The 27,538-nt window shown below is 42.0% G+C and overlaps 1 protein-coding gene across 7 annotated transcripts in view; it reads right to left on the reverse strand.

The window, feature by feature from the left end:
• DMD (dystrophin) overlaps positions 1-27,538 on the reverse strand; it is a 6,960,831-nt gene that overhangs the window by 1,899,345 nt on the left and 5,033,948 nt on the right. The window lies entirely within an intron of this gene.

Raw genomic sequence — 27,538 nt, forward strand, 5'->3', positions numbered from 1 at the left:
TAATGACATAACCTAACTAGTGTTCTGCCATGAATAATAAGCAGCTTACTTACAGGTAATCATCATTCCTCCAAGTCTTATTCAGTGGAGAACTCGAAGTGACATTGGACAGTCTGAAGCTAATTTTATCTTTTGGTAAATGTTGAACAATGTTGGTTCAATGAAAAAATATAATATGTATATTATTGTATATGAACTGTTTCTTTGTATGTAATGTAAGAACTAACACTTGATTCCATATCTCAAGCAAATACCATAAAAATAGTATTTGTGAAAATTGGCATATTATAAATTGTTCACCTTAATTCCTAATGAATAATAGCAGATTGGAGATTAAAGATAGATGTGAACAAACTTGTTTGAATATAAGGGTCAGTCTCATTGAATGTCTGTGTATGCATGCACCTATTTTGGTTGTACCAAGGTGCGAGGCAAAGGATGGTGATAGCTGACATGCCTTCAATTGGACTTTGCTGTTGTTTCCCAACATCAGCCCCTAGGTAGTGTGTGGTGTGCTGTAATAGTTAATTTCAGGTGTGGCCCACAAAACACATCTTAAACATACAAATACTAAAATAAGAAACAACATCTAAAATAGTACGTACAAGCACCAAATTGAAATCCAGATTAAAACAGTATAAGCGAAACAGTAGTAAATCATTTTAAAACATCAAACCTTCCTTCTTCCTAATCAACCATACCATATAAAGATAGTGGGTCACTCCCCAGACATTAACCTGCCCCAGGTCTGTGCGCAATATCCTATATGCCTCCTGATAATGTCTCACTCCAATGTTATTACACAGGTTTTAATCCAGGTTTGTTGTAGCTTAATATATCTATGGCAAAACAATATTACATGTTCTGTCTCAGTAGCATATCCACAATATTGACACACAGCTGAAGTTAATGACAAGGTCTTCTATTTGTTGACAAATGTTGACTAGGCGAGTAACCAGTCTGAATTTAACAAAAAGTATACAATCCAAAAAGTCCTCAGCCAAGCCCCCTGATTTAGCCTTGCGGTGGAATTCAGGGACATTCCTCAGCCAAAAGGCTGCAATAACTCTCCCTTTGGCATTGGTGCACATTGATTTAGGACTAGTCCAGTAGTTCCGAAGGCCCAGTTTTTAGGAGAACTCTTAACAAACCTGAACCAAGGAAAGAAGAGCACTTTACTCAGGCTCAGTACTTCCTCCACAGTTAGCCTATAGCAGAGAAGCTTGTTAGTGGTCCATACCCTGTCCCAGTATAAGAGGGGCCATAGCATTGCCAGATCTCCCACCCCCTTAATCCCTAAATCAAAGCATAAAGGAACAATGGGAGTATTCTGGGGGAAGAGAAAAAGTGATCTTATAAAGTTATTCTCTTTGGTGATCAGCCTCTGACATCTGAGAAAACCCACACTTCAGCCCCACAAAGGACAGCTGCCTGGGCCTTTGCCCTACATATGTCCACTGCTGAGGCAATGAATTTCGGGGTAGTTGCTTTAACTATCTTAGTGATAACAGAGGAGGAGTGTACCAACGCCATTTCACTTTTCCCAATGGAATTCCAAGATATGTATTTTTTTTAATCCTAATCTCTGAAAAATCAGATGAATCAATCTGCTGCAACAGTTCACCTTTCAAAGTAAATTTCCCTCTACAAGTTCTATGCCGATTAAAAATCATAATTTTGGTTTTAGATGTACTGACCTCTAAGCCCCTGGCTTCACAAAGCTCAGCAAATTTGTTTAAAAGGTTCTGAAACCTGAAGCCAATTGGTGTACGGGACATTAGTAAGGTATCGTCAGCAAAGAGCAATGCTGGAATAAAAGTACTAGTTAGCTTAAGGGAATCCTGCACACACACACAGTGATTTCACAACATTTATGTATAAAGAAAAAAGGGATTGCGCCAAAATGCAGCCTTGTGGCACACCATGGTTAACTGGGATGTGTTCTGTCAGATTTCCATTTGTCCCCCATCACTAACCTGGGCAGTAGTGTGACTGTGTAGTCTTATAAGAACATCCCAAAAAATGCCATCAATACCCATTTTGGCCAACGTGGACTACAGAAGCTGCCTGGGAACCAGGTCGAAGGCCACCCTTAGGTCCACACAGGCCAGATACAAGTGGTCCCCAGCCTGCCTCAAGTATTTTGTGACTATAAGGCTGAACCGAAAAACGTGGTCGATAGTACTCACTCTTGATCTAAACCCCGTCTGCAAGAGTGATAGAACTGAAGCCTAAGTCATCCTGTCCTGTAACCTTTCTAATACTTGACAACAAAAATATTTCTGTAGATGATCGATTAAACTAATCGGTTATTTGGGGTGCTCCTATCTACCTTTTAGTAAATGGGTATTATTTCTGCATTTGTCCAGGTTCCTGGTAAGCCCCTGCCCCCCACGGCTATATCATTTGAGAGCCAATTTAAATAAGGGTCCCAACAAGTGGGTCTGATCTATAAACGTCCCTAGGGTTTCTATCAAGCCTGGAGCTTTACCCAGAGGCATAGCATGGATGCCATGTAGTGTTTCCTGTAATACAAAATGTAGTGGATTAGATGCAGCAGCTATCCCGGAGTCTTGCACTGGAGCTATTATTCCAGCCTCAGTTGACTCAATAGAACGGCAGGCATAGAATGCCAAAAAATGTTCTAGACATTGGCTAGGTTAACCTACAAATTCAAAGGGATTATTAGATCTTGGGCAGCCATGAGCATGAATATGCCAAACGATGCTAAGTCCTTGCTATGGGAGGCATCAACAAGCACCACCCAATGTTTGTCTATCCATCATTGCTTTTACATTAAAGTTAGCTGTTTGTACTTTTTTGGGCAGCCCGAACCATCTCTTGCAAGCAACTCTTAATGAGCTGTCCCTTAGCCTCATGACATTCCTTATTATACCATGTCGATGAGTACGATAAAAGGGCCCTTCTAGCATGGTCCTTTGTACAATATGTTTTAAAGCGCAAATAGGACTGCATGCTTGTCACTTACTGATAGATTGTTATATATATCACTGCTGGTTGGGTCAGCTGCATTGTAAATAGCAGTCAGGGTCTCATTATTTAGGCACAACTTCACCCATTTGATTGTCCTTCTGTTATTACTTAGAGATAAGATAGCTTCCAGTTTGCATCTCTCTGCTACTAAGTTACTTAGAAAGAGACCCTTCAGAGAAAGTTGCGCCCACTGTGATCACTATCAAACCATCTTATAATCACAAAATCCTCTGCAAGGGTCCAAATGTCCAGATCCAAAAGAACATAATCAATGTTAGTTGTGACAGACCCACGTGTAAAGGTAGAGGAGCAGTTCTTATCTAATACCTCATCCTCATCACCTTACCTTACATTGTCGCTAGACCCTTGAGCGGTTAGAAGATGCTATTAAAGTCACCCGCTAATATAAAGACAGATGGCAAGCCAACGCCACTAGAGTTGGTGATTGGTGATTGTCTGTTGTGTTGAACAGTGCGATTGTACATGCCATGAATATGCACCCATGGACCCTTTCTTCCTCTCAAGGGTATTCCCAAAATGCCTTTGCTCTAGATGCAAGTTAAGTAGCCAGTAAATTACCTACAGTTGACTTGTTAGCCTGTTCTGCCCCCTACCCTATTGTCGCCTGACTCCTAACCTAACCCAGCCCTCTACCATAACACTTAACATTCAGCAAAAAAGTAAGAAAAACAAATTAAGCAATACCATGTAGCTTGGTACAGCTACAGTGTGATACAAACACCCTCTTGGATTCTTTTGCTTTATATATTAAAAGATATTAGAACTTCATCTTACCCTCACCAAGTGTTACCCCTAGATAAGCCTAATTTAATGTGACAAGTAACAAACAAATATCACTTTAACATTATTTCTTAAACACAAAATATCCACATGGCCGTATGCAGTGACTGAAAGCCCTTCACAATGGACTATGGTTTGTACAGATCACGCTGTCAGATGACTAAGACCGCCAAAGTCGTGGGCGCCCTGAAGACTGCTGTATTTGGAGACACCCAAGGATTTCTGCCCATTTAAGCAGCGGCCTGACCAATGGTGGGTGAGAGGCGGTTCCACTGCAAGGGCAGCCTCGCCAAAAGGACTCCACCTGCCATATTACGAGACACAATACGGCACAGCTGTTCCTGCATGGTGGCCAACACCCATCCCCTCCTGGATGACCACTTCGCTCAGACAGGTAAGTGGCCCGTCCGAAAGGGGGAGGGGTGTTGTGTGCATGATTGTGGTGTGTGTGTGTATGTGGAGCAGTATGGGTGAGCGTTAGTGCGTGTGTGTATGTATGTGTGCATGGAGAGCGTGTGTGTCTGAAAGGAAGTGGAGGGGAGCGGGGTGTGTCAGGGTGCAAGTGAGTAGGTGTGTGTATTAGGATGCATGTGAGTAGGAGTGTTTGTACGGGTGCGAGCAAGTGGGGGTGTATGTCATGGAGTGTGTTGGTGAGTGTATGAAGGTGTATTGGCTAAACAAAAAACACTTTTCTTATGGAAACTAGGTCCTAACAATGACTATATTAACATGCAGCTCTTTGACAAATAATAAACCCAAAGCATCTAACTGGTTGAGGATCAATAAATCAGTGTTTGAGCCTCACAATGCATGAAGAAAAGAAATCAAGGATTGGATCAAGGATTGGAGTACATGTGAGAACACACATGTAGTATAAGTAATTGAATATGGGTGTGGCATGAAATATGTGTGAAACATTGTAAAACAGTTTGAATTGAGGATTTTGCAACACCTATGTGCAATTACCAATAAACCTTCACCTACACAGTGGCAAAATCTATTTGGAAGGCACATGACAGGAACAAAACAGATATGAGATACTATGGCATCCAACATGTGATGAAGAAACTAAGAGGAGGAGATCTTGAATTGATGTCGAGGAGATCAGAATTGAAGTGGACTCTTGGGGACTAAATATGGATGCTGCCCTCCACTTCCACTTGTGACATCTTTGTGTGAGAAATGCTTTATCATTATATCATCAATTACTTTTAATTGGTTGCTCTATATGATGAGCACAGGCACTTTCCATGAAGGCACTCAATAGAGAAAAACAAAGGTAACCTTGGCTTATGAGGAGCTGATAAAGATTAAAGTCTGCCATGGTACTCTATCAGGCACTTTATCATGAATTAGGACAAAAGCAGGAGCATTTTATATTTAATCTTAAGATTATGCACTTTATCAGCTGAGTGTGTATTGAAAATGAGGAACTATACCACTACCAAGAAGATACAAGCTTACTCAATCCGTTAAACTGACCTGAAACTGAAATACACCTCATGCATGTCATGTATATGGTATCCTATATTTTGTGCTATGAATATGAAAGATGTAAGAAAGATTTCAAAAATGGCAAAAAAACGAAGGGAAACCGAGTCTGTGTATAATTTGCAGTCTAGTTTTTATCCATGGTGGTAGATTGTCCCCTTAAATGACACTCTGTGCACTTTGACTCTATGGTCCTGTGGGAAGGCTGTTGCCGAAATGCCAAAATTTATAATATTTTTTAACTTCCCTTTTGTGCCATTACTAGCTAAGTTAACTTGAGGGACAAAGAAGCATTGTATTAAAAGAATTGCAATTCAGTCTCAGATGACGTTTTAATGTGAGAGATGGATACACTCCAGTATGTCAACATTTACCACTTATCCTGACAATAATTTTCTAATCAAAATAATTATGAAATCAACTCAATGGAAACTCAATTGCTGCAAAAAGCTCCTTAGTACAAGTATTGTTTTAGAAAGTAATATACATTTGCATGGAGATTCACCACAGCTCAAGTATTTAGACAAAGAAAAACTGTTTTCAGAATATAGGCGCATAAGCTTTAAAAAGAACAAGAGTCATTACCACAGAAGAGGATTTTTATACAAAAGATTTTACTAATCATTAGATGAATTTTAAAAAAGTGCATGCCAAGAATTATTTAAGAATTAATTGTGCTTGACAAAAAATTAAAGTGTTTAACAAAAGTGCAATATTATAGTCCAATTTGATATTTTAAATGGTCACATAAATGTGCATATATGCAAGATAAATTTACATATGTAGATGAGCACAAAACTATCCTACTTGCACCATAAAGATCTGAATAGAACATTCACTACACTAAACTAGATAATCATTTTAGGATCTAGTAAAACTGTGTATACATTGAATACAGACTCTTGTAGAAAATTGTATTTCTGCATGTACAGAATGAAACACAACATAAACTTGTATGCTGCCTATTCTATTCATTAATTAATTACAAGTCGTAGGATGGTGGCATTCTTCAAGCATGAATCAAAGCAGCCATACCGAAGAGGGAGGTCTTTTGGGGAATTAGACAGAGGCATGGTAAGAAGAAGATGAAAGTGGTCTGGCAGACTGAGGAGGAAGAGTGTCAAACATCTTTTGAGTATGCATTGGCATAAAACCCACAATAGTCTATTAGGGTGTATCACACAAAAACAAAAGACAGAGAACTTAAATCATCCTTGACTTATCCATGGACAGCTGAGGCCAAGCACATAAGTGAGGAACATTTCACAACTCAAGCATACAATGCATTCAAAAGAAATAAATAATACAAGTGTATTTAAAAAGGATAAATATAGAATCTTCTCTATGTGGGTCAAACATACTATGAATGTGGGGATGAGGCAGACCGGCTACTAGCTCATAAATTGCACATTTACTCCACACACAACCACATTCACAAGATTGCTGATGGGGAGGACTCCCACCGAAACATCTGACATACTGTTTGTTAAAAATGGGGGTCTGTGGTTGGCCCGTGCCCAGGGGAGGACCCTCACTCTAGTCAGGGCAAAGGAGAAACACCGCCAGTTAACCCCTGCTCACCCCCTTGGTAGTGTGGCATGAGCAGAAAGGCTTAAGCCAGAGACAATGTGTAAAGTATTTGTACCAACACACACAGCAATACAGTGAAAACACTACAAACTGACTCAACACCAGGTTAGACAAATAGCCAATACTTATCTGAGCATAACAAGACCAAAATAACAAAAATCCAACATACACAGGCAAAGTTATGAATTTTTAAAGATTAAACTTCAATATAGCTCTTAGAAACTCAAATGCTATGATCAGGTGATATCATGGCATTGTGACGGAGTCATTCTCAACAATCGGACACCAAGGGCACTGGTCACGGAGTCACACGGACCCCCAGGAACAGTATGTTATGAAAATGGGAAAACAAGCCGGTGCACAGAGTTGAGGATCACAGGGTCGCTGGTCCCGAGGCGGCGTCAGTTCCGGTGCTGCGGAGGCGTCACGAAGAGGCGTAGGGTCCTTGCTGTGGAGTGGTGGAGATGAGGCGGCATTGGTTCAAAGTGTTGAATCCAAGCACTTCCGACAGAGTCGATGTCCGGCAGTCACAACGTGGTGCAGCGACTTCCATGGAGTCACGGAGTTCAGCGAGGCTGCAGCAGTGTCGGGCCTGCAGGGTCATCGCACTCCAGCGAGGACCATGGCTTTGGTTGCAAGCTGCTTCATGGGATTCAGCAGCAGCGTCAGTCCGGAGTCGTCTGAAGTCGGTTTCCTTGGATCTTCTTGATTTTCCACCAGCTTCTCCTCTCAAGGGCCTACGGACTGGATTAGGCACCTCTTGGCAGAATAGGAGTCTCAGCCGAGAGTCCAGATGCTGGCAGAGGACGTCTTTGATGGCCCTGAGACTTCAGAACAGGGAGCAAGCTCAATCCATGCCCTCAGAGATTCTTCCCAAGCAGGAATATACCACAAAGTCCAGACTTTGTCCCCTTTCACAGGCAGAAGCAGAAACTGCAGGACAGCCCAACAAAGCACAGTCACACGCAGGGGAAGCACTTGTCCTCAGCTCTTCTCCTTGGCAGAGGCTCGCCTTGGTTCCAGAAGCAAATCTTGAAGAAATCTAAAGTCTGGGGTTTTGGGTCCAATACTTATACCTTTTTCTGCCTTTGAACCTGCCCAACTTCAAAGAAAAGTCTTTGTAGCTTACAGTTTCCTTGCCCAGGCAAGGCCCCAGAAACACATCAGGGGGCTGGAGACTGAATTGTGTGAGGACAGGCACAGCCCATGCATGTACAAGTGACCACTCCTCCTTCCACTTTAGCCCAGATGGCTCATCAGGATATGCAGGCTACACCCCAGCTCCCTTTGTGTCACTGTCTAGAGGAGATTCACAAACAGCTCAACTGTCAGTCTGACCCAGACAGGGAATCCACAAACAGGCAGAGTCACAGAATGGCTAAAGCAAGAAAATGCCTACTTTCTAAAAGTGACATTTTCAAACTAACAATCTAAAAATCAACTTCACTAAAACATGTATTTTTAAATTTTAAGTTCAGAGACCCCAAACTCCACATCTCTGCATGCTCTCAAAGGGAAACCGAACTTTAAGAATATTTAAAGGCAGCCCCCATGTTACTCTACGAGAGAGATAGGCCTTGCAACAGTGAAAAAGGAATTTGACAGCATTTCATTGTTAGGACATGTAAAACACATCAGTACATGTCCCAACTTTAACATACAGTGCACCCTGCCCATGGGGCTACCTAGGGCCTAACTTAGGGGTGCCTTACATGTATAAAAAGCAAAGGTTGGGGCATGGCAAGTGGGTGCACATGCCAGGTTGAACTGGCAGTTTAAAACTGCACACATAGACACTGCAGTGGCAGATCTGAGCCATGTTTACAGAGCTACTAATGCGGGTGGCACAATCAATGCTGTTGGCCCAATAGTGGCATTTGATTTACAGGCCTTGGCAACTCTAGTGCACTTCACTAGGGACTTACTAGTAAATCAAACATGCCAATTATGGAAAAGCCAATTACACATACAATTTCATATAGGTAGCACTGATCAGCAGTGGTAAAATGGCCAAAGTAACAAAAACAGCAAAAACAGAGCAGCAACCTGGGAATAAGAGGCAAAAAGTTATCGGAGACCACGCCTAGGATGCCAGGTCTAACACTGTTGGTCTTCCACGATTATTATTCGACACTCTATTCAGCCCAAACTTTTGACGAACAGCACCAAGACGACTACCTCATGGACTATGTACCTCCTGATAGACCTGAAGAGCTGGGACAGCTAGAGGTAGACATTAGCTCAGACAAGGTTAGGGCAGGAATTTGCAATCTCTCTAAACATAAAGGTCCCAGTCCAGACGGGTTCCTGGCTATCTTTTAAAAGGTCTTCAGATCTTTAATGGGTAAACCTCTGGCATGAATATTTAGCTATTTTTTAATGTCAGGCACAGTGACCAACACAATGCTAGAATTCAATCTTACATTACTGTTGAAACCTCACAAGCTCCATATCACCCAATTACGCTTTTAAATTGTGTCGTAAACATTTTCACATCCATTCTTGTAGCGCATCTTCATCATATCTGGCTGACTTTCATTGCACCTCAGGAATCAGGTTTTATCTGCAATAGACAGGCTAATGAAAACACCCGCCTGGATGTTGCTCTTATGGAGGAATTAGAGCGTAGCCACTAACCCTTGGCCCTTATTTTCCTGGACACTAAAAAACGCTTGACAGGGTGAATTGGTTATACCTATTAAAGATCTTGGAAAAACACACAAGGGCCCAAAGATGAAAACCTACATACAAGTCAATTTCAAGAGGCCAGTGACCAAGCTAAAGATCAACGCATCCTTGTCACCCACTATCACTCTCTCGAGAGGGACCTGCCAGGGATGCCCCTCATCCCTTTCGATTTTTGCTCTATCCGTGGAGCCTCTATTAGCAAAAATGCAGTGCAATCCTGAGATCCATGGAATGCAAATTGGCGACAGGGAACATAAACTGTCTATGTTCGTGGATGACATACTATGCTTTATCACCAATCCGGAGTCTTTCGTCCTGGCTTTAATGAGGAAATGATACCTGTTTGTAAGGGCTTCTAGTGTGGAAGCCACTTTATCTTTCCTAGAATCCATTTGGTCCCTTGTGCTGTCCTGTGATAGTCAATGATGACAGGGTCTGCAAGACATATCTAAGGGTAAATAACCTTAGGTAAACTAATGTATTGTGCTGAACAGCTTGTAAAGCAAGGCTTGCACAAAAAGACATCTCATGTTGTATGAATTGCCTTGCCTGCCCAGAGGTAGTAATAATTGGCACACTTATACGCATATATAGGCAAAGGCTTGAAAACCTACCTCTGATCGGGTGAGAATAGTGCAGAATCATCAAATTTACACAATACTAGAACCCACCATGGGGCATGCAAGCTATTTCTTTAGCACACATCTATCACAAGGTGCCATTTCATTTTGATGGGTTGGATATTTTAATAATTTTGTATTTCTGCTCTTTAGGTCAACATCATGCCTCATATTTTGTTATAACGCTGACATAATCATTTTTTCTGTATCATGACTGGAGTGTATTTCCTTGTCTTTTCTGGTTTTCCTGAATAAAAGAACGGGTGGAAGTTCCACAAATTGGGCATGCAGCTCTCAAGCACTAGTCCCCATGAATTCATGTATAAACATTTGACTATGAAACTTGACAGTTGTCTGTGTTTCTTTTTTTAGAGGTTCTACACTGGCTTTAAGATTATTTTTCTAAATCCTGAAGCATAGGGATGACTGATCCGCAAGGTAGCCTCTGTCAACCATTTAGAGGGTGGGCTTCCAATGTACAACATCAGCTATCGCATACCTAGGGTCCAACTTCTATCATGTAGGTCTAGGGATCTGTATGATAGCAACATACCTCCCCTGCTCATCACCCTTTTTAAGGACCTCTCCCAATGAGGCAAACTAGAGATCTCCTGGATAGGCTGACTTACACTGCCTTAAAATGAACTGTATACCTTGCATGCTTCAAGTCCTCCAGATTCTTCCACTTACTATACCTAAAACAACACAAACAAAAATATGCAATAAAATGCTTAATTTTGTTAAGGGGCAAGTCACGACGAGTGACCAGGGTGACTCTATACCAACTCAGGGTGGCCTGGCATTCCCAGCCATTCCTATGTATATTCCGTCAGCACAACTTTGGCCCTCATTAGACTGGAGTCACGATCCTGACAATATACCCTTGGTGCAGATCGAACAGGCCTACTATGGCTTCCCCTATCAATGGGTTTCTTCGGATCCCCCACTTCTCCCGCTGGCTTTAAAACTATTAGCTCACTAGTGAGAGGTCCGAGAAAGATGTTAAGTCCCAGTCTATCCATTCCACCTCACTCCCTTTTGCCAAACCGGGATTTCCCGCCAGGTTCTATTCACCAAGATTCCTTCTGCAGGGATCACGGGTTATCCGCCAAGCTGAGAAATTTCTATTATGATGGAGATCTTAGAACTAATGAGAACTTTAGAGAGAGATTTGTCCTGGCTAGATGAGATGCATACCAGATATGGCAAGCGTTACACTGGGCTGGACGACCCACCCTCGTCTGGCCATGCAAAGAGAGGAAACGCCAATAGAATTATTATAACTTTCAAATGACAAACACAAAGGCATATCATGGCTATACTGCCCCATACTTACCTTACTCCACCAAAGAAACATGCTTACATGGAACAATGGGAAAGGGAACTGGAGATAGATGTCACTGAGGATACCTGGGGAGCAATTTGGCAAAAAGCTGCCAAGTCCTCTATTGCCTCCGCTATAAAGAAAACTCTTACAAACTCCTCATGCGCTGGTATTTGACACCAGTATGGTTACATAAAATGTTTGAGAGTTCAGATTCCTGCTGGAAGAGATGTGAGGAGCAGGGTATGTTTCTACATACATGGTGGACATGCCCAAGAGAGCAAACATTCTAGGATTAGGCCCTCCTCACAGTATGCAGCATTACAAACATCACACTGCTCCCTGATTCATTGCTAATCCTCCTGGTTGACACGGTAACTCTTCCCCTGTCGACTCAATAGGGGAGATTTCTTTCCCATATATTATAAGCCACAAGGTTGTGCATAGCGCAAATGTGGAAACATCCTCAAGCATCTGCATTCAACCTATGTTGGGGAAAGCTGTGGAATCTATATGCAATAGAAAAGCTTACTGCTAAAGTCTGGGACAGGGTGGCCAAATTCGATGCAACACGGCATCCCTTCATTATTCACACACAATGACAAAACAGAACAGGGGGAATACATCTTACCATGTCCAGAACTCTGAGAGCTACCAATATATGGGTCTTCTCAGACTCAGAGAATGACCCACCCTGACACATCCGCCTCTCAGTCTATCCTTAATACAGATCAACCCTAATTTATTATTGAATATTTCTCATTAATTTAAGTATATAAGTGAATAATCTGAATAAGGGTATATGGAGGGGACATTTGAATATCCTGGTGTATTGTTGGACTTCTGTTCGCCTAGCATGTGCAATCCTGGGAGGTAGTAGGGGCTGAATCTTCTTGTCTCCTTTGATACTTATGATGATACTGAAATGTGTGTCATATTCGCTTTTGTCTAACAAAATGCTAAATAAAGTCGTTTATAAAAGGACAAATATGTAAGCTAATCTCTAAAGAAAGATAGAAAATTGATAAATTGAACATTAAGAAAATGAGCTTCAACATTTTCAATGTATGTCAACGGAACTGATTGACATCAAGGAAGTACATTATCCAATACTGGTGCCACATGATTGGAATAACATGGCGGTTTTACTGGGGTAAAGGGGACACAGGAAGGACAAAAAACTCCAAGCAATGCAGGATACAAGGTTATTGGGAAGAATTCCTGAGCTGGTTGCTTTGGATGCTTCTGGAGCATTTCTTTCACCACTGTAGAGGGGTTGAAGCGTTAGGAACAGCAGAGCACCACCAAGCCGGATAGGCATGTTGGAAATTGTGTGTTGTGAGAAGCATTGCAGAAACGGAAAAGGCCCCTAGAGATTGGATCGGTGTCTAAAGAGGAGAACTTAATGAGGTGGATTCACTGCGTGGGTCTCTGTGGTGAGAAAACCGAAGAAAAAAACGCTCCAATGTGTTCAAGATATCTTTTGATGGCCCATAACACATGTGCATCCTTTGAATACTTTGGCTAACATTTCTTAGTTGGTTCTTCTTTTGTGATGTATCTGAATCATTTATACTTGCAGTTGTAGCATCCTTTGCATGTTTCCTCTTCATTAACAGTTGCACTCAAGCTCTGGTAAATAGTATGAACTCTCCTTTATTGATAAAATTAATTAACTAATTAAACTCGACAGTCGATTTAGCACAGTACCATTGACACAGGCTCAAATAAAATAAACCTTGCACTTCCTGTTCTGCAGCTGCCTCTCACAGTTGAGTTATACAGGAAGTGGAAGCTCTCTCGTTATAATGCTTACCGGTTTCCAAGCATCTTCCTTATGTCAAAATACGTCCCTTGGGCCTTGGAAGCATTAGACACAGCACCTGGCTCTCAGTGGCAACAGGGTCTGAAAGCAGTGGGGCCGGTTATGGTTGCTGTTCCTTTCTGCTTGCTGTTTGGCTGATTTCCTTGTTCTTTTTCCTTCTTGTCTTCAACAATGCCCTTCTCCTTCTTTCCCTTCCTTTACTCTGTCCACTTTTTCTTCCAGATGCCTCTTCCCCTGCTCCATTAGAACTTTTTGACTACCAACACCTCTTTTTCTGCATAACTCTCTTACACCAGCATCTCTTCTCTGAGAACACCTCTTCTTTTACACGTCTCGCTTCTTCACCTCTCTGCTTAAGCTGACAACTTGTGTTGATGCACTTGTGGCCATTGAGTGGTACAGGAACCTGAGAAGAATTTGGGCAGCATTTCCAGCACCCCAAAATGACTTGTTGCTCTTTACTGGAATGAATCATGAAACACATGTCTAGAGTTACACAGCACAGGCTGCACCAATAAGGGTGAAAAATGAAAGGCTACTACTGAAATAGGTGTTATGATGTACTGCATTGCCCATGATGCACTGAGACACTTTGAGTGCTGGGATTGTAAGGCAGTGTGCTCCTGCTCCCCTTCTCTGAAAAATGTAAAAAGGCTAAGTTGAGCTACTGAGCTGACGAGTTTGTGTTGTGGCCCTTGTGTCCAGTGAGCGGTACAGAGACCTGAGAAGACTTTGACAGCATTTTCAGCACCGGCAAAATGACTTGCTGCTCTCTACATATGAAGCAATTAACCCAGAAACATGTGTCTAGATTTATACCGCACAGGCTGCACCAAAAAGCACAAAACATTGAAAAGTACTACTGAAGTAAGAGTGAACAATCACTGCATTTACCATGATGCATTGGGGCAAGTTAGGTGCAGGCTTGATAGGCAGTGTGCTCCCACACCCCTTCAGCGTGAAACCACTATGCCTAAAGCATGAGGTAAGCATATGCTCAAGTGCTACAACTTATGACTGTCAACCATGAGAACCCTAATTTCACAGAGTTATGATCGTGTTTTACTCCCCTAAATTTTGTACTATTTATAGTCTGTGATTTTGTTCCTCTAATTCAAGATGCTTGTTTACTAGTTGGTTATGAGTCTAACTTGTTTGATTATTCACTTTTCTCAGACCCCCAAGCAAGTCACATTTCCCAGTAAAGGGGGAATCCTCCTTATATTGATGATTCTGTTTGGGCACAAGGATAGCTGCTTTTTATAAGCTAATATGGGGGATGACTATAATGTGCCACCACATGCTGGAACCAAATTGCATTAAAAGGCCTAAAATTAGGAATGGGTGGAACTTGTGGAATTTCACTCTGTAGAATTCTGCTGAGTTACATAAAAATTATGCAAGATTCAGTAGAGTTCCACTAATGGGCAGAAAATATGCAAGTTGTGCTGCAATTAACATCAGTAGTTCTAGCAGCGCTGGAAAATCAGCACCACGCGGTGTGTATAAGCGCACAGCCGTTTGAGTTTCTTTTGCGGCCCCCCTTCAGAAAATCTACTCAAGCAGCAGCAAATCTACTTAATAAGCATCCCTCTCACTGTGACCCCCATGTTAGGAAATTACGCTAGAGGACGCTAGAGGATGCCAAATCCCGCTCGTGCTCATCAGCTCATATTTTGGAAGCCTCGCGGAAGCAAAATTCTGATATGCAGCAACTGGCGGAATTTGGCCTGGAACTCCACCATTGCCAAAATCTGCCAATTGTGTGGGCCGAATGAAAAATTCCGCCCATCATTGAGTTATATCAGCATTATTAATCAGTGTATGTATAGAGGGCCAGAGTGAGGAGCACCATAGAACACAAAATATGTCTACATCCTCGGGTCACAAAAATTGAGATTCTTTTTGTAAACCACAATAAGCACTGCATTCTGTAGGCCCCATTCCTCTTGGCCCAGAGATGATGCAGGTGGGACGATTCGGGCTCAGACATGCATGTTTTAAACTGCTCCTGTTATAAGTTCCATTTAGATTCAAAGCATATGAATTTGTCTTTGGGTATATACTAAAAATAGGGCTTAAATCAAGCATTTTTAGACTTATATGGAGCAGCTCTGATGTGGACAGTTATGTTCGAGATTGGCATTTCAAGCATTGTCTTCTCTTTATTATACTTTTGGCACAGCAACGCAAACCCATCAGCAATTATGTAATTCAGTCTCACCCCCATTGTTTAAAATAAACAATGTTTTTTTCAGTTCTTCAGAACCTTGTGCTGCCTTCAGCTAAACTATTTTCTTTCTGAATGATTTGTACGCATTGGTTAATAATAATGAATAATTATTACTGCATGCAAACACTCAAAAGATCATTGCCTCCTTTCATATAATAATAAATAATTGAGCTATCACTGCGTTTGAACATTTCGTGAATTGCACTGGAAGGTATGATGCTCACTAATTATGCAGAACTATGGCTTATTTCAGCACTAACTTTATCATGGGAAGTGCAAATTGGGCAATAAACAACTCCCGATGACATCCTGGGCCAGGATCGAGTTGTTTAATCATTAGCAGTGATGTTTTCGCTGGATACACAATATTGGGCTGAGCACTCATTACTTCATGTCAACAATGTTTAACAGCTTTGACTTGTAGTGTATGGAAATATGAGTTCCCTGTAGCCGTCCTTCAGAAAGCAGGATTTAATCCTAAATTAAGCAGGATTTAATCCTAAATGTATCATGCATTTCAATATTTTGAACATTTTAATAAAAAGTGGTAGACTTTACAGATTTGTGATTGACTGGATGCCAAGTTAAGGGTTTTTACTGAGCAACTCAGCCAATGTTTTAATGTTTCCTAAACGCTGGGGTTTTAACACCCTACTAGCCAAGAAGACCAGGGAGTAGTTTAACCCCCTATACATACCAGGGCCTGTATTACCTATATACCTTTAAGCACCTTTTAGTTGTGGACAGTCAGTGCGCATTCCAAGAACCTGTTAGCCTCTGCGCCTGCATCCAAAATCCTGACCTGGCGCAGAGGCAAAGTGATTACCTCGTTGCATGGGGCCACAAAATGAGATAACGATCTATCAAAATGTGCAAAAGCTATCAGTATTACAGAAGGGGCTGCACACGTATCTGTGGCATCTTCTGTAATACCATAGTCCCCCGTGTACAAAGAAGCAGGTTGCACCCCCTGAGGAACTACGTGTAATAGAGTCCCATATGGTTTGTTTAGACACTGCGCACAAGAATGCCTCAAATGCACCCATTTTGAGCTCAGCAAACCAAACGCCCTGTTTTAAAAAGTATTTGAAAGTACAATTCTTCTGAATGCACCGAGGTTAAACAAACGAAAAATATACTCTACTGAAAATGCTCTTTTCACGTGCTTGCATTGCTGGTCTATTGCTTCTCAATTCCCATTAGTGCTAAACCACACTAGTATCACTTGGCACAGTCGTGCTATCAAAAATGTTAAATAAAAAATTAAATAAAAGAAAGAAGTGCTTCAGAAGAATTGGGTCAACCTAAATTTGATATATCGTCTCTCAAAGACCGAGGTGGTGTTACTACAAATAAATTAGATTGTCTGGCTACAAACCTTTACTAGTGTTCCTACAAACTGCATTTGTTTACGCAATAAAGGTAAGTAAAACTCTGCAAATTACCTTATATGTACTTGGCCAGTTTCTTGCATAAATTGAAAACAAGGGCTTCCATCATGCACAAAAGTTTGCCAGCAGGGTACTAAATTAAACCCAGGGGTGGCTCCTCCGCTACAGCAGAGATTTGTCGCCCTCCCACCCCCACCAGCAGCTGTATACGTTTTACTATAAAACGATAATAATCTAATGTTATTATCGTTTTATAGTAAAAGGGGCGGGCCACAGGGCTGTGACGAACAACAAAAGGGGAGTGCACAGCACTCCACCTCAGTGAGCATGTATGTTTGGCCTGCCGTCTCGAGCCGGCCAAACACATATGAGCACTGGGTTCTCTCCAACCCAGCACTGTGTTGCCGAGTTGGAGACAGGTGGCAGAGACTCTGCCTCAGCATGAACGCAGCATTACGATTGGACGCAGGGCAGGCAGTGCCTGCAGAGGATGACCGCAGTAGATTGCAGTGGCGCGGCAAAAAAGCAACATTTTTTAAATGAATATATATGTTTTTGTCCTGTAATCCCACCCCCGCCAATTCACAAAAGCCCCTTTTCCCTCCTGGCTCGCCCCTGATTAAACCTGAAAATCCACTAGGATTAGGTAGACATCGGTTTTACAGTTTGTGATAGATATTTTCTGCTCTAACCATTTTGCCTGTGCAAAAATGCTATAAAATAGCCAAACCATGAGTTATAAAAAAATACTTAATTTGCATAATGTCAATTTTTTTTACAGTATTTGAATCGATACATGTAATTTGAGCCACATATGTAACTGGGTCATAGGACAAAGGTAGAGAGGCGTACAGAGTTTTGTAACTATGTCACTAAGGTGTGCTGCCTGTCAAATCGTGTGAGGCCAGGTCACTCTGCAGTATATGAGACAGCATGCTTATGGGAATGGACTACTTATTAGTGAAAAATAGTGATATGCTAATAAGCAATTGCAAAATGCTAAGTACAAAAACACCAATAGTGATTCCTTAGGACTCGCTATTTATGAACACTGACTGGCAATTCAGTAATCGGAATAATTTGCAAGTAGTGGATGTTGCTCTGTCTCGCAGCAATGACATCATGGAGTCAAGCAATTAGACTGCAAAAGTGCAGTAAGCCAAAGGAGAGAAGAACTGTAAAAGATTCAAGGATCAAACCACTGCTATGCACCCCGATAATGCACAATGGCCAGCCAGAACTCCCAGGATGATGGAAGTAAGTAGCGCAAATAGAAGTTGAACGGTCGGGAGCTTTCCATTTTGAGAGACAAGTGTGCAGCTGAAAATGCTAAACTGTTTGGCAAGGCTTCACTCACGGTATGTGAGGTGACCAAAAGTAGAGGATTCTTGAAGTTGGGGTGATTAATAGGTGTAGTGAAGACATATGATCACTAAGCAAAGGCTCCTGGGAAGGAGGCAAAAGACTTCGATTACAGGAGGTGAACCGTGTAGTGAAGCACCACCACCAACCCTGAAGGAACTCCCTGAATCCGCTCTCTAGTCAGAGGCTGTAGCAGGTGTCAACAACAACGAAACGACATCAACTACTCCAAGTTCAGGAGGTAAGTGACAAGTAATAAGGGCTGTATTGATATTTAAATGTTAAATCCATTTATATACACCATACACCAACACACCATACTCACTTGCATTACAACCAGTCACTGAACTATTTGAAAAAAATGACATGTTTTGTGAGGTGGAGATTCCTGAAATGCATTATGGTAGGTGTAGTACACAGTAATAAAGAGACTATTCCCTTAGGCAAAGCTATGTGCTGAAGTTGTATGTCTTCCATATAAATTAATTCTGAATTTGCGTACATAGCAGCTATTTGCTCTGAATGATACTCCTGAATAGCATGCATCACAGCTGTCATTACAAGCAACACATTCTGAGACAGTATAGATGAAGATTGTGAACAATTGTACGTTTTTACTTAATCTAGGGCTTCTCACACATTTAAATAACATTTCAACTTTTCTCGCTCCTTGGAGAGCACACAACCACTGACATCATGCAGGAAACAGAAGAACAAATAATAGTAAGAAAGTAAAACAACATGGGAGGGAGGGAGGTCTATGGATACAAATTTTGGAAAAATGGGTTAGAGTCACATGGACTGCCTGTGCCAACTCAAGAAGCCAGAAAAATCGGTGTCACAACTGACAATGTTAGCACCACTACCTCAGTAAAATAATAGTTTGTAATTTTCCTTTTTTTTACAACTCTAAAAGCTATCCTTCGTCTGTGAATTCTGTATTTGTACTGTATTTGAGAAAACTGCACCTTAAAAAGTTATTTTTGTAGTCCGTTTGGCACGCACTGCCCCCTGTGGCCATAGTTCAAACTTGTCTAGTTTGCTTTGGGAGTGGAAATTCCTCATCTTAAAAGTCACTATACTCAGGTTCAAGTGGTACACCTTTTTTCATTGCTATGTTGCACAGCAAAGCGCTAGTAGCTATTATTTTACAGTAGACTTCTGGGATGTATGTCAATGCTGCTCCATATTTATGTAGGTAAAGGTACCCGCTTAAGAATTTGAAGTGTGCTCTATGAGATATCTGGTGTGCTTATGTATGTTGTGGTATCTGCTATCCATTGCAGTATGTGCATTAAGGTATGGGGTCATAATCAATGGGTGAATTTCATATGCACTGTCACCTTTTTTAAATAGTGATTAGGTATTATAGCAATACTACACACACTGTACATTATCTATAAATGAGAATGGTATAACAACTTACCAAACAGATAACCATCTCTACCTACACTTTGTAGCATTAACTCATGCAGCATTGTGTTGGAAAGATGTGTGCAAATGTATTTTTGACAGCATTGCATTAAAAAAATTACAGATATCCTTGGGATATCTTTCCTGCGTCTGCCACTATCATCTGATATCTGACTAGGGAGTGGTGTGGACAATGCCCCTGTATGTGAGTATGTATGACCGGGTTTCAAGTATTCGCCTCACAAGGATGGGATCAACTTCACCTATTGTCAGTATTGATCTGCCTGCTTAACCTATATTTCATGTAAAACTACTCCTGTATCTGCTTAAAGAAAGTAAATATCACCCTAATGGTAATTTTCATTCTCCGCCATCTCCAATGGCGTGCAGCCAGGATGCATATTCTCCTCATCAAAGCACAGAGTGCAGCCTCTGTGAAAGCTAGAAATGTTTCCTTCACCTCTTTTTCTATTTTATACCTGGTTACAACTTACTTCCAATTGATGGCATATTGAACGGGCAATCACATAAACAGTTCACAATTTACCAAATCAGTAATTTTTTTTAGATTGGGGTGCAATTTTAAGTAATTTCTATTTTGGACAGTTTAGTCCATTCGACAAACCCAAGTTAAGGGTTGCAAAGACTTTTGAGGCTGATTTCCGAATTGCAAATACTTCATTCATCAGGACAGAAATTATTTTCCAGTAATTAAGGGATTTCTAAAATCACAGATCTACACAATTGTGGCTCACAGGGGTTAAAAGGGGCGGGGCGGTGTGTGGCGGGGATAGTAATAAAAGAATAAAAAAACATAGTAAAAAAAAAAATACCTGCCGCCTATGCCGCTCTTCCATCCCCTCAGCAGAGACAGGCTCCCAGCCTGCTCTGCGGCAAATGCTAAAGCTACATGAAGGCAGCCTTAGGATTGCCCAGAGCGCCCAGCCAGAGGGCTCCCAAGCAGACTGGGAGGCTGTGCCTGCTATCTCCAGCCCGGCAACACAGTGCCGGGTTGGAAAGCGCACAGTGCGCATGTGTGTTTGGCACATGCACACTGAGGGGAGTGCCCAGTGCACTCCCCATCGTCATCCCCCATGGTCTGCTCCTTTAACAATAATAAACATAGTCTATTATTGTTTCATTGTTAAAGGTTTGCAGTGGCTGCTAGCGTGGGGGGAGACACTCCTCCGCCATAGGGGAAGGACCGCCGCTGGATCTACATAGTCAAGTGTAATATGAGGGATAAGATGTGCATTTAGTTTGTAAACATACACCATACTAGACATATTATTTTTAAGTATTCAAGCATTTTATTCAATTTTTTAGAAGTATGCATAGAACGTATCACCAAACCTTAGACACAGTCGATCACAGGCACCAGTGAGTTGCAAAAACTCATTACTGTGGTACATTTTCCTGACCTGCTTTTGAACAATACATTAAACAGAAATAAAAATAACTGTGTCAGAGTTACTACTGTCCATCACCTGTGATGAACATGTTAGGTTCTATTATATGGTGAAGTAGAAGAATGGTTCTTCATTATTCATTCAGCAAGTAACTATACAGCATGGTTGCTATCATCAAGAAGTTCTATGTAAATCCCAATCATTAACTCAGTTATTCATTTATATATTTATAATTTAATTCATTGTTTATTTCAGAGGCAACCACAGAAATTATTAGCAGAATTAGGGATGCTCACATTTTGGCGTAGATTGGGGTGGGTCAGTAATTTTCGGCCCCCTGCATAAACCCCTGTTTGTGTAGGAGTCGGAATTATGAGTTGGGCGGTATTTACTGCATTCAATAATTACAAGCTGTTATAAATATCTTGCCCGTTATTATCTTTGGCAGGTCAAACCTACTGGAATTTAACAGGAGAAACGTGTATGGTATTCAACATACAATGCAGATTCTATGTCAGGACCGGAGGCGAGGATTATGCCTTGCTTTCTCCACTTTATTAAATGAGCAGCCAAGAAATTAATACAAACTACAAGTCCCATGAACAGTTGGGAAAAATGAGTACAGTGATAACCAATGAACAGTAAGAATTTTGTCCAATTAACAGAAGGCAGTCCATAATATAGTCCCTTGTTTGTGTTCAGTCTTCCTCTTTCTTCGCTGCTCGCAGCCGAGATAAGTCGTTTTTTCTAGAACTCTAAAGTTTGACATGGTTATCTTTCTGTGTATGCTTATATTCTTAGGTTTTTATTGTATTTTATTCTATTATTATTGTATTTTTATTTATTAGACTTTTTCCGACTCGCGGGAGCGTTTTTCGCCCCTTTGCGAGCGTTTCCATTTTGTGCACATACCTTCCCGACAACCGTCAGAGGGCGCTTGTCGGGAAGGTAACCTTGATAACGAAGGTTGAGGAGACGCGCTGAGCAAGACGCGCGTATTTCTTTCTCCTCAGAGCGCGACGAGGGTGTTCTCCTCGACGCGCTCGTTCGTTGTTAATTCAATTTAAACGGATTTACTCTGCTGGAGAGCGACGCCCTGCTGGGTCTGTAATTACTTAAAAATATAAAAATAAAAAAAAGAAGAAAGGGTCAGTATTTTAACTATATATATATATTATTTTCTTTATATTTAACCCTTTGGGTTATTATTATACTGCCTTTTGGGACATTCTCCCAGGCAAGCAACGAAGGTTGCTATCAACCCCTTTAATTATTTTTTGGTGCACTGGGGTGTAGTTGTCCCTGGCTTTAGCCTCTCGCATTTGAGTGCACAAACACTCTTTCTCTATCAACTGACGCCCAGTTGTATACATATATATAGATATATATATATATTAATTTTTTTTTAAAAAGAAGAAAGAAGGAACTTCTGAAACTATTTTTACTGTTTAATATTATTCTTTATTGTTCCCATATTTTTCTAAAATGGAAATGGATCCTAATGAGGAGGAGGAATTCTTTGATGCGGTGGACGCGTCCATTTATAGGGCCGTCTCTGAGGCAATTGGTCCCCTTGAGGACAGACTATCGCAACAGATCGCGAATGCGCAAAATTTTCATCCCCTCCCGTTATCCCTTCCGCTCCCCCTGCCTCCAATGATACCTTTGCAGACGCACCTCCAGCTAAGCGTCCTTGTGAATCGGGTATTGATGTGGATCTCTTTGATAGAGTTAGGAATTCTCTGGTTACTCCTTTGGATTCTTAATTTCCTCTACTCTCCTCAAGGCCTCTGTCACAACTCTCCCTCACAGTGATTCGTCTGGGGATCAAGAAGCGGATGCCAGTCCATCCAGATCTTGGCTTCCTTCTGGATCGCAATCTGCTCCTCAAATCTCAGACATGTTGGATCCAGATGATATTATCCATCCTAGATCGTCTGAATGGGGGCCATCTGACAAGGTGGCAGCTTATGTTGCGGCACGTATACGGAAACCGCTGGAGAAAGATTCTCGTAATTGCCTTCGAGCAGAGTGTCCACGACCATCTTTGGCGGACAAGGTAGCCATCACTCCAGAATTAGACCCCAGGATGTCTACCTTTCTTCAAAAATTTATAAAGGACCCTAAGAAAGGAATTGATAGGTCCTGGAGAGCATGTCAAGACAAACGTCTTGATGTCTTGGGACCCTTGACAAAGATTTTGGACATGGCAGAAGATGCTAAGTCTTCTGATACTATAATTTCTCCTGAGGTTCTCTCAGGTTGGGCACAACGCGCTATCATCTTTTTGGGAAATGCTAACTGCGCCCTTTCCACCGAACGCCGACGTTCTTTATTAATTAAAGTGGACCCCAAACTGGGGGATCTGGCTGATTCTGAGGCAGGTCCGATAGCGCAAGGAGGTTTGTTTGGTGAACCCTTCATAAAGGAGTTAGGGAAGTTTGTTAATACTTTCACATCCCTGGACAAGGCACACTCTTCAATGAAAAAGGTTTTTCCCACTCGGATTTTCCATGGGGCCGGTCGAGGAAGGGGCCGCTCGTCCGGCCACCCACAATCAGCCAACTCCTTCAGGGGGCAAGGCTCCAGGCAGACTCAGTTCCAAGATCACAACCGCTTTGCCAACTTCTACCCGACAAGGGCCAGACGTTTCAGACATCGTGGTGGCAGAGGATCTTCATCAACAACCTCTTACGGTAAGTGTTCTCCCTTCTTCCCTTCTAAAAGTAGGGGGGTCGTTTGGTGAGTTTTATCCATGAATGGAATCAAATTACACCAGATGCATGGGTCTTACAAACAATTCAAGGTTTCCATATAGAATTTGTGGGAACTCCCACACAGTTTTCGCTTCCAAAGCCCCTAGTGTTCTCTTCGCAAGACTCCCTTTTAGTAGACACCGAAATTTCGGATTTACTACAAAAACAGGCCATTTGTCCAACAACCCCACGTCCGAGGGGTTTCATAAGCAACATCTTCCTAGTGGACAAAACGGATGGCGGTCGCCGACCAGTCATCAATCTAAAAGAGTTCAACGAGTGGCTTGTGTATCGCCACTTCAAAATGGAAGGAATCCACCTTCTTCGAGATGTTTTGCGCCCTCTAGATTGGATGGCTCGTCTCGATTTAAAAGACGCCTACCTCACCATTCCTGTCTATCCACCCCACAGACGTTTTCTTCAGTTTTTCTGGGGCGATCAAACTTTCGAATTCACTACCCTTCCATTCGGTCTTTCCTCAGCCCCGTGGTGCTTCACCAAGGTTCTCAAACCGGTGGTGGAACACCACAGGGCTCAGGGAATTCGGTTAATTGTTTACCTCGACGATATTTTACTTCTGGCCCAGTGTCCCAAACAACTTTCAACGCATCTACAGACAACCGTCAATTTGCTGCAAAACCTAGGGTTCATCATAAACGGGGTCAAGTCTCTTTTAATCCCTTCTCAAAAACTGATTTTTCTAGGTTTCACTATCGATTCGGTATCCGCGACTCTAAGCCTTCCTTCCCGTAAGATTATGAAAATACATCACAAACTTCGTCGTACCTTGGTCAAACACAAAGTCTCTCTGCGTCAGATTGCCCGCCTCATAGAACTTCTCTCCTCCTCTATTCAGGCAATTTTCCCGGGTCCACTGCATTACCGAGCTCTTCAACGGCTCAAAGCAACCCACCTGCGCAAACGCCTATCGTATTCTCAAAAAGTGATTCTTTCACAAGAAGCGGTAGAAGAAATTCGTTGGTGGCTTTCACATATGGAAGCCTGGAACTGCAGAGCTATTTTCGGCTCAGCTCCAGATTTGGTTATAGAATCGGACGCCAGCAGGTTAGGCTGGGGTGCTCGATGTGGCAATTTCTCTACCGGAGGGATGTGGTCACTACAAGAACAGAGCTTACATATAAACTGTCTCGAATTACTAGCTGGTTCATTTGTGGTCAAATGTTGGACCAAGGATTCTATCAAGTCGAACGTCCTCTTGAAGATGGACAATATTTCGGCGGTCCGATATATCAATCATCTAGGTGGCTCTCGTTCCGAAACACTTTCCAATCTGGCATCCAGTTTTTGGCAGTATTGCCTGGACCATCAGGTTTCTGTGACAGCACAGTATCTCCCGGGAAGCCAGAATCAGATTGCAGACTTTCATTCTCGACACCTCAAGGATTCCAGTCTATGGAAACTTAATCCGGAAGTCTTTTCCTCTCTGTCCCAACTTTGGGGACCGTTCTCGATCGATCTCTTTGCTTCCAGGTTGGATCATCAGATTCCCCGATTCTTCAGTTGGAGGCCAGATCCCTTGGCAACAGCTACAGATGCATTTCTACAGGATTGGAGTCAGGAGAAAGCTTATGCTTTCCCTCCCTTTGCGATGATTACTCGAACATCCGCACAGGTGCGTCGTCAATCGGCATCCATTGCGATCATAACTCCAATCTGGAGGTCTCAAGTGTGATTTCCGGTTCTCATGGAACTTTCTTGGGATTTTTCAATCCGCCTCCCCCTGTTTCCCTCGCTTCTTCTCAGTCCGAATGGTACCCCTCATCAGATGGTCCTCGAAGGTTCTCTAACCTTGATGGCATGGCGGATTTCCGGGGACGCTGGTCGGTGCCGGGACTTTCGCAACAGGCTGAGGAATTATTATCCAAAGCATGGGCCCCCAGCACTTGTAAACGCTACAGATCTGCGTGGGGAAGATGGTCCCGTTGGTGTTTGCGAAGGGGTTTTAATCCCGTGGAAACAAACATAGTTCATATCCTGAACTTCCTTGCTGACCTTGCTTCCAAAGGTCTAGCTTATCGTTCTGTTAATACTTATCGATCCGCGATTTCAGCTGGACACGTGGTAGTTGATGGTTTCCCTGTCGGCGAACATAAACTGGTGTGTCGTCTTCTTTGGGGTATAAGACTTTCTTTGCCTCCGGAGCCCCGGTATTCTTTCCTTTGGGATGTTAATCAAGTTTTGAACCTCTTCCTATCTTGGCAACATAATCACTATCTTTCCAGAAAGGAGCTTTCGGCTAAGTTAGCCATGCTACTTTGTCTCGTTTCTTGTAGGAGGGTCTCTGATGTTCGTGCTCTCGACATTTCCCATAGGTCCTTTTCTCCTTCAGGAGTCTCGTTTACAGTAGGTAGACGCACAAAAACTAATACCAGGGTTATATCTTATCCGTCTTTTCCTGACGCTCCAAAACTATGCGTGGTACAATGCCTTAAAGCATACGAGGACATGTCCTCTGAACTCCGTCCTCCTGGTGAAGATCAGCTCCTTATTTCATTACGTAAGCCTCATAGAGCTGTTTCTTCTCCTACTATTGCTCGCTGGGTTCGTTGGGTCATGCAAGAAGCGGGCATTGATCTTTCCCTTTTTGGTGCACATTCTGCTCGTGGAGCTATGGCCTCTAAAGCATTCCACTTAGGTGCTCGTCTGGAAGACATCATTAATGCAGCAGACTGGTCGTCAGATTCTACCTTCAAAAGGTTTTACTTCAAACCAGTTCTGAACATAGCACAGTTGGTTGTCAACGAGCTTTAAACTAGCATAATCCTCGCCTCCGGTCCTGGCACAGAATGAAAAATTTCCTAGCTATCGTAACGGAAAGTTTAAATTCTATTAAGGACTCGGAGGCGAGGATTATCCCACCCTGATCACCTTTATAATACTACAATTTTTAGGTGAACCCACCCCGTATTTAGTAAGTAAATTCTATCTTATATATTTCACGTTTTTCTCATACTTATTATTATAGTGCATTTAAAAAAAATATATATATATTTATTTAATTAAAACAACAACCTAATTTGTTTCAGAATGAACGTTTTTCCTTAATCTGTTTTTTTTTTTCAGAGGATCTGATACGACAAAACAGGAGGCTTCATGATCGTTCTTGACTGGCTCGCGCTTCGAAAGAGGAAGACTGAACACAAACAAGGGACTATATTATGGACTGCCTTCTGTTAATTGGACAAAATTCTTACTGTTCATTGGTTATCACTGTACTAATTTTTCCCAACTGTTCATGGGATTTGTAGTTTGTATTAATTTCTTGGCTGCTCATTTAATAAAGTGGAGAAAGCAAGGCATAATTCTCGCCTCCGAGTCCTTAATAGAATTGAAACTTTCCGTTACGATAGCTAGGAAATTTTTCATTCTGGTGCGTTAAACTGCAAAATCGACATTATTTCCCAGAAAGTTGTAGTAGGTGCTATCTATTGCATCTGCTAAATACCGTACCTCTGAGTATTGTTATTTATCTGGCACGACAAAAAGCACCTGGATTCCGACAAATTCGAAATCAGGGCCTATGTGCAAGAGGAGCTTCACAATCCTGGCTTTATTTTTTAATTTTGTTGAGGTAAAGTGTGGTGCTGTAATTAAATCTAGAATCTGATGGTCTGCCAAAC

The sequence above is a fragment of the Pleurodeles waltl genome, chromosome 8 (genome assembly GCF_031143425.1).
Source record: "Pleurodeles waltl isolate 20211129_DDA chromosome 8, aPleWal1.hap1.20221129, whole genome shotgun sequence".
Lineage (NCBI taxonomy): Eukaryota > Metazoa > Chordata > Amphibia > Caudata > Salamandridae > Pleurodeles > Pleurodeles waltl.